Raw genomic sequence first — 8,634 nt, forward strand, 5'->3', positions numbered from 1 at the left:
TAGTCCAGTCGAGTTCTTAGATCTCCACAGGACCTGCCTGCCAGAGATTAGCTTGGAGGTCAGTCTTGAGCCTCTGTTTGCTTTTAAGCTTCCCTGAGAGGGATGTGAGCTTGCTATTTGCCCCAGCACAGACCTGCATGCCTCTGTGTAAGACCTCTGCAGCCTTCTAGGCTACAGCAGGGCCTGGATTGGGGGCAGCACTCCTGCTGGGATGAACTCCCTACACTGTACTGATTGTTGTGTTTCTTTTTCAGGGAGGGCTCTGCCAGTCTGCATCAGGGTGCTGCTGGCTTGAAGAACAGGCCACAGAAAGCCACTAAGGTGAACTTTGCCAGTGAAAGGAGCTGAGGAGTGAGGGTCACATTGAGAGGTTGCTCTTTGGCTTCCTGCCTAAGAGTACAACTTGAGTACGGTCACGCTCACAAAGGACTAAATAAGGTTTTAGGAAGTGCCTCCTGGCTCCTCAGAAGTGCTAACACCTTCCCCAGTTGTTCTGAATCCGGGAAGCTCATTGGTCCTAGAGTCTCATTCATGGTTGCTTCTACTTCCTTCCTGAACATTCATTTCAGGGAGATGCCTCAAAACCAGGTGGAATGGAGAACAATGTACTATATGAAAATGAAGAAGTTTCTAGAGAAGGGCAGAGGAGACAGTGGCCTAGTGCCTGCTCAGGGTAGAATTCTTCATCTGCCATCTCTGTGCCCACACCACCTGCTCCAGGCTTCCCATCCACTGCCATATTGGGCAGCCGCCAACTGGGAAGATGCCCCGCCCTGTTTTTGAATAGCACAGGAAGCCTGCTCTGGAAGGCTTTGAGAGGCACCTGTCTTTTACTCTTTTTGGAATGGTTTTCCTTAGGTTCCATGAAAGCCTTGTTAAAGGCTTGCCCAATTCAATCTAAAGAGTTAGACCACCTGCAGGGAGGTCAACCACTTCCCTTGTGTTCATATGGACACTTTTGGAGGAAGTCATTCCGGCAGAAAGCAGTACAGTCTTATTCTGGCTGGAGTCCTGCCAGGATGACCCAAAAGGCCAGGCTTCATCCCCACACTGGTCTCCTTGGGAACCTGAACCTTTCTGTTTCTCCAACAATGACACTTCCCTGTGAGGCTTGTTTCTCATTCTAAAGAACACTGGGGTGGGGGGAGAGTCTGGCTTCTCCGAGGAGCAGGTAAATAAGTGCACACAGGTGTGGTAGACAGAAGCTGTCATGCGCCTTGATCTTTGGAAGGAGAAAGGAGACAAGTAGGTGCTGGATGGCTCAGTCAGTGGGGTGGACTGGATGTCCTGGAAGCTCTCAGGCATGGGAATCTGGGGGAGAAAAATCTCGTAGGTGCAGGGCCAGCAGCAAGTGATAGGAAGAGAGTCAGGTAGAACAAAGGAGCCCAACCCCTTGCCATTTTGAGATGACATGCTTTATTAAGAAATGACTGGCAAGAGAAAGCCACACGACTGTAAATGTCAGCAGGAGCCCAGAGCCGATGCCTGTCATTGTCCATGAAAAGGTCCCTCTCACAGAAGGCAGCCAGCACAGACAGAGTTCTGGCCTGAGTGATAGCCTGGCTGGCTCTGAGCTCCTGGCTGAGTGTCCATGCAAGAAGAGACTCATGTCCAAAAATATTATACTGCTCCAAGCAAGAATGTCTCTCCATCCCGCACTCTGCACCAAATCCAAGACCTCTGCTTGGCTTCCTCTTTCTCATGGCTCTGCTGCCCAGGCCTCATTTATCTGGAACAGATTCCCAGGTCCCCAAGAGAATGCAGTGTCAGGGGCTTGTGTGCTCCAGCTCAGTCCTACATCTCTAGTTCAGAGCCAGAATCTGTTTGTCAGCTCTGTAGGAATGAACTTCCCACTGGACTTCTAAACTGCAGTGGGCTTCATGGTTAGCCTATGATTCTGCTTTTGAACATTTCATGGAACCTCTCTGTCTCTGTCTTTGTCTCTGTCTCTGTCTCTGTCTGTCTGTCTGTCTGTCTGTCTGTCTGTCTCTGTGTGTGTGTGTGTGTGCTTGTGCAGAAATATAAAAGTCCTTCAAAAGAAATCTGAAAAGTCATATTGTGTACCTGTTCAAATCTAAAGACGAATAGATTCCACCATTCATTTGTGCTTCTGGTTCTAAGGAGAATTAGAAACACATCTCTGGACTGAAATCTCTGACTGCACTGCCCTTCCTAGAAAAGCCAGCCCAAGAAAAAGCCAGCTCCAGAATTTTCCGGAACTCACAGCCTACTAGACTTTCTCCTCTTGCTTGAGCTGCTTCTCTTATGCTGCTGTTCTCATCTAAGAGATCCAGTCTGCCTCCACCCACACCAGCAGAAAAGCTCTTTTGAGTTTGTAACATTCACACCCTCACTCCTTCCCCGACAGTGACCGTCAGTGTGGGAGTCTGCTCCCAACATCTTCAGAACTGGGTGAGAGCAGGACCACGGCTTGTCTAACTACAAATCCCTAAACAGTGAGAAAAGACATGGTAAAACACTCCAGAGAGGCTTGTTAAACTTTCATTCATTCTTTTATTCACTCACTCCTCAATCATGAATAATCCTTCACTACAAACCCTAGCCCTCTGTCCTAGATTGCTTTCTGTAACTTCGATAAATGCCATAACCTAAAGCAACCTGGAGAGGGTAGGTTTTATTTTATCTTACAGCTTAAGGTCTATCATGAAGGGAAGTCAGGGTAGGAACTCGGGGCAGGAATCTGAAGACAGGAATTGAAGTAGAGACCATGGAGGAATGCTGCTTACTTGGCTTGCTTCTCATGGCTTACTCAGCTTGCTTTTTAAAAACTGCCCAGGACCACCTGTCCAGAGGTGGTGTGGGCCGTGGTGGGTTGGGCCTCCCATGTCAACCAGTAATCAAGAAAATGCTCCATAGGTTCGACTGCAGGCCATTCTGATGGAGGTATTTTCTCCATTAATTGCTTCTTCCCAGAGTACCCTAGCTGTGTTAAGTTGAGAAAAATTAATCAGTACATCTGCAAATGTGTTTTTAACCAAGCATTGAATCTGACTGAACTTACTTCCAACTTTGGGAAAATAAGAACTATTACTTCTTTGAGCATCCTTGCTGTCCTCAACCATTTAGCCTTGCACAGGGTTGGCTTTCACAAAGAGGAACAAGGTCACCAAGAACCAGGGATGTGAACTTGGTAGGTACTAACTGTCTGGTGCTATTAAGTTGAAATTGAGGCATGGTAGTAAGCCACAAGAGTGATTTTTTTTTTGGAATTTCAAATAATGGGACTCTGAGTGCCATGCTCAGAGAAGTCTTGGAAGCCTGAGGAGCCTGTGAAGATGATGATGTGAAGGGAATGGGGATATCCACATCAAATTATTTGAAGATTACGTTAAAAGTCACATTGTCCCTTCTCTACCATAATTGAATCTCATGAAATCTAGATGCTTACACATGCATTTCCTTAAGAACATGATGCAGCTAGGTGTGGTGGTACATACCTGTAATCCTAACAGTTGGGAAATCAACATAGGAGAATAGCCTCATTGTGAGTTTGAACCCAGCCTGTGCTACATGGTGAGTTCTAAGCAAACTCTAGTAGAGATCTGAAACCTTGACAACTTCTGATTTCTATAGCACAGTGGAAATTTGACCTTGTGTGAGTGTGCATGCGTTTGCATACACACACACACACACACACACACACACACACACACTGCACAGGGATTCCTGGAGACTGAGCCACTTATGTAGGTGTGTCATGCAAACCATCCTGTGTCCAGCACAACTAAACAATAATTTTATGACTCACATCACTTGTAACTCTTGACATTCTCAACTCTCATTTTCAGACTGGAGAACTAACTTGTGATTTGGATAGCTGATGTAGCACCCTCTCCAGCAGCATTTCACAGCTCATAGTTTACTCTTAAAAAGTCTCTTCCAAGCTGTTGGCTTCCTGTAGCATTTCCAACCTGGTGTTCTAATCCACAGTTGGCTCCCTGTCCATGAAGCTCAGTGAGCTTCTGGTACCCTTGTTCCTATACCATAGTCCTGGTGCAGTTTCCTCATGATGACAAAACAATGATGGAATCAAACATAGTCTGTAATGGTTCCTTTGTAGACTTGACACAACCTAGAATCACTTGGGAAGAAAGTTTCAATGAGGGGTAACCTACATCAGATTGGCCTGTGGGCATGTCTGTGGGGGGTTATCTTGATTGCTTTAGTGGATGTGGGAAGACTCAGCCCACTATGGGCAGCATCATTCCCTAGGCATGGGTCTTGAACTATGTCAGAGTAGAAAAATGGAGGAGAGAAAGCAAGTGAGCATGCATGCTCAGTAAGAGAAATGAAACTGGAGAGATGCACAAAGGATTAACAGGTACCCTCATTTTGTATTTGGCTTTCTATTGGTGTAGGTGATTCCCTGACAAATACTGCATGGAGCACAGGTGAACAGGAACAAATGTGGTGGGTCCATCATCTCAGCAGATCCCATTGCCAGCTAACAAAACCAGCTGCTGCATTCTCTCTGAGAACTTCCTCTTTTTTTTTTTCAAGAAAAAAATTATTACTTTTTTTAGAAAAGAGCTTGCTTCACATGTCAATCCCAGCTCCCTCTCCCTTCCCTCCTCCTGCACTCCCCCACCATTCCCCCCCAGCCTCCCACCTCATTCTCACCTCCCTCCACACAGGGGATATCCAGAGTCTTTCACCTCGCTTAAGGCAGGGTCCAGGCCCTTGCCCAAGAGTCCAAGCTGAGAGAGCATCCTCCCTGTGCCATGGACACATGAAGTCCATCTGTATGCCAGGAACAAACACTGATCCACTGCTCAGGGCCCCACAGGTTGCCCAGGCCCCCCACTGACGAGAACTTTCTCTTCTTCTGGGTAATGAGAGGGGTCTCTGCTATCCAGAGAGAACTTAGGCACAGGGAGTTCAGTTGCTCACCTAAAGAAGTAGCTTTTCTTTTTTTTCTAAAAGGTTCTGGAAGTTTCTTTCCTTCTTCGCACATCCCAAGGATTTCCCAATCTTTATTTAGGTCTTGGCATTGTGTTGCTGAGTTGGAAGGCTGTAGGACAAGAACCTGGGAAGCTGTAGCAAAGGCATGCAGGGGAGATGTTTGGGGTCCAGAGCCTTGGAGAAAAACAAACAGAAGAGGGAAATGTTGAGGGAAGTTGCCCTGTCCTGCAGTTGCCACTCATGGGTACAGAATATTTGAGTTAGTTTGAAATAAGTCCCTTGTGACTGGGCTGCTTTGAATTTTGGCTTCAACAGAGTCCCATTTCAAACCTCCAACGTCCTTGCTTCTCTGACCCTTCACTTTCAAGCTCCATCAGTCTTCATATGCTGTGGTCATTGTCTCCATCCTGGCCTTGCTGTCTTCCTTGGCACTTGGTTGGGTCAGATGCCCTTCCTGCTCCAAGTGCATGAGAGCAGTCTTCTTACAGCGGCCTCTGCTGCTGTGTCACCCTGCCTCCAGCCACCTGCTCAACACCTGCTAGGGACCTTGCAAAAGTCCTGGTCTCATCAGACCATTTGAAGGTTTAAGACTATTTAGGTACTTTATCTCTTTCAATCATAAGGAAAACCCTCAGTTTAGGGGCACATTGAGGCGCGTACCTGTAATCCCAGCAATGGGTTATTGCTGTATTTTCTTGTCTGGCCTGGTCCCACTGCCCTTCTCAGCCCCAAAGAAACTCATGGATGCTATATTAGTTATAAAACTGTTGGCCAGTGACTTGGGCTTCTTATTGGCTAGCTCTGTCTTAATTATTAACCCATTAATCTATGTATTTCCATGTGATCTTGGTTTACCAGAGAAAACCTGGCGAGTCCTCTCTTCCCATGCTCCACATTACAACTCTGTCTGCCTACATTTCCCAGAATTCTCCTCATCTACTAGCCCTGTCTATACTTCCTGCCTGACCAATCAGTCAGTGTTTTATTTATCAACCAATAAAAGAAACATATATACAGAAGGACTTCCCCCATCAATGGGTAGATAAAGATAGATTCATGAATTCAAACCTAGCCTGAGCTACCTAGTAAGACCATGTATGTAAAGGAAAGGAAAAGAGATGGACAGAGAGAGGCTGGAAGTGGGAAGACAGGGAGGGGGAGAGAGATTCTCACTATGGCAAAAAAGGCCTCCAACCCTGGCATGTCCACTTTTGCAGTCTCATCCGACCCTTCCTCCTTTCCCAGGTGTGATTGTGTACATCCTTTCTATTCCTGAATGAGGACTAAATGGCTCTCTACTGGAAGAGGGGAGGGTTCTCTTGTTCCTGTACACAATGAGGTCTGCATTGCTTTCTTCCTATTGCTGTCTCCTTCCTGCGTGTGCTCAAAGTAGGTCTGGGCTCTTACTCCATCTTCACTGTGCTAGGTGATAGGACACATCCTATAGTGTGTCCTGTGATCCAGGTACAAGAGTCTCCATAGCGCATTGGAAATCCAGTCTTTGTCTCTCAAGGTCTTTGGCATATGCTCTGAAAGACCCTAACATGTTTAAAACTGAACGAACACTGGCCTTCTGCACACTCCCCTGCCTCTCCTCTCACTGCCTATAAACCACCCAGGTACACATACAGAAAACCTAAACGCTTCCCCTTCCCCATGAGTCCCATGAGTCACCAAGCCCTGGACATTTAACTGCAAAACACAACTCAGTGTTCATTCACTCAGCAAGAGCTAGAGTCAAAGTGTTTTACCTCTGACCTTGATCACAGCATGTCCCTAACTGGAATCCCTGCTTCCCTGTGGGTCTTCTCCACCCATCAGCTAGAGTCCCCGATAACCACAAGTCAGATCAGGTTCTTTCCCTCAGTAGCCCTTAGGTGTGATTCCAGATCATGGTCACACCAGCAGTGCCATGGTAGTCCAGTCTCTGTGTTTTCCATTGCCTCTTTCTCCATTCTTTCCTGCCTCTTGGCTCTCACACATGGTGGGGGCCTTTTGCCAAACACCCCCCCCCCGTTTGCGACCCGGATCCCTTAGCATCATGTAGTAGAGAAGCACACTCTCTAAGTTCCTTAAATATTTTACTCAAAGCACCATGCCCACTCTTTCATTGATTTTACAGCACCTGGAGATTATTTTATATATTTTTCATTGATATAAATTATATCCAATCACCCCTATGTAATTCTTTTATCCATATTGGTGGAAATCATATCTTCCCTACCCACTGTGGTCTCCCCACAGCAGTCACACTATGCATGGCACATCCTTGTTAAACAAATATACATGAACACCATTTCCCCTTCCAAAACCTGTAAGTATTCATCAGGATAAGACAGGAAGCAGTGACAAAAAGCCCTGCATCTGAACAATAGCACTTACCCATGTAACCATCTACATGGCCTTCCTGGGTAGTGGGGCTTCCTTCCTTTCTTTCTTTCTTTCTTTCTTTTCTTCTAACAGTGATTTTAGAGATGAGGGAGATGGCTCAGACAGTTAGTAATGTTATTGCCTTGAAAGTTTGAAGACCCGGGCTAAATTTCCCAGAACTGATATGAAAAGTCAGGTGCCATTGACTTTGATAAAGAACAGCCATATGAAACACGGAGCCCCTTTGGCTAGTAGAGGGCACCTACTAGCCTACTTGAAGGATCCAGAACCCTTCACCTTGAGGGACTCAGGTACTGCAGAAGAGAGATCAAAGAGCCCATGCCTGAGCTCCAGGAACTCTGGTCCCTGCTACACTACAGATAGTCCTGACTTCTTTGAAGATGAGCACTTGAGTCTGTTGTCATGAATGCCTTTTTCTCTACATGCCCCTCTTCTAAAAGCTGTGGTTGAAATTATTAACTACCTCATGAGCTACTGTTCTTTTCTGCTCCTATATGTTTGATACCTCATTTGCCGCTGCCTCCCCTTATTTTATAACTGTATCATCAGGCCAGGTTGGGCTTTCTAATACAGCTAATTGGAAGTGCCTCCTGCAGCTGGGTGATAAGTAGAGAACCTGTCCATCTGTTGGCAGAGAGAAGCAGCACAGTTTTCCTCACCGTTGTGTCTGCCCCTTATACGTTGGGTCGCAGACAGCACCATCTGCTTTAAAATCTACTAATATGCAGTGGAGCAATATGGTGATAACCTTCCTGGCTCAGGTTCAGTATGCCCCTTTCTAACCAGCCACTGTCCTCCCCAACCCATCTGTGAGGGAGACTTGGGCTAGAAGACTGGTAGCCCAGAAAACTTGGCCAGGATAGCCCCAACTTCCTCCCACCACAAAGATACATCCCTCATCCAACAAAAGCCACAGGTCCAGGGAGAACAGAGGTGGGAAAGAGATCCTGAACCTAACAAATATAAAGACATTTTTTGTTGCCTGGGAAACGACTTCCTTTGTGCCCTGTGATCAGCTCAGGTATACTCCATGAGATTTTCTCTCTATGCTACTCACATTTGCCAGTGTGCAGCAGCATCAGGAAAACCCTGACATGAATAAAATGTGGATATCAATCTGCTAAACCTGATTAAGCCTTTTTAGCATTGACTATGCCTCTCTGACATCCACAGCAGCCCTGGAAACTCTAAGCACAAGTTCAACTCATTGCATCAGTTAGCATGGGCTTCCCTTCCCCTGGGATTTGTGGGGTGTCAGGGGCAGAGTTAAACCATCTGGTGTGTATTTAGGATCAGGATGAACTCTGAAGTGAAACATCT

This window comes from Mesocricetus auratus, unplaced genomic scaffold, assembly GCF_017639785.1.
Source record: "Mesocricetus auratus isolate SY011 unplaced genomic scaffold, BCM_Maur_2.0 Super-Scaffold_4256, whole genome shotgun sequence".
NCBI lineage: Eukaryota > Metazoa > Chordata > Mammalia > Rodentia > Cricetidae > Mesocricetus > Mesocricetus auratus.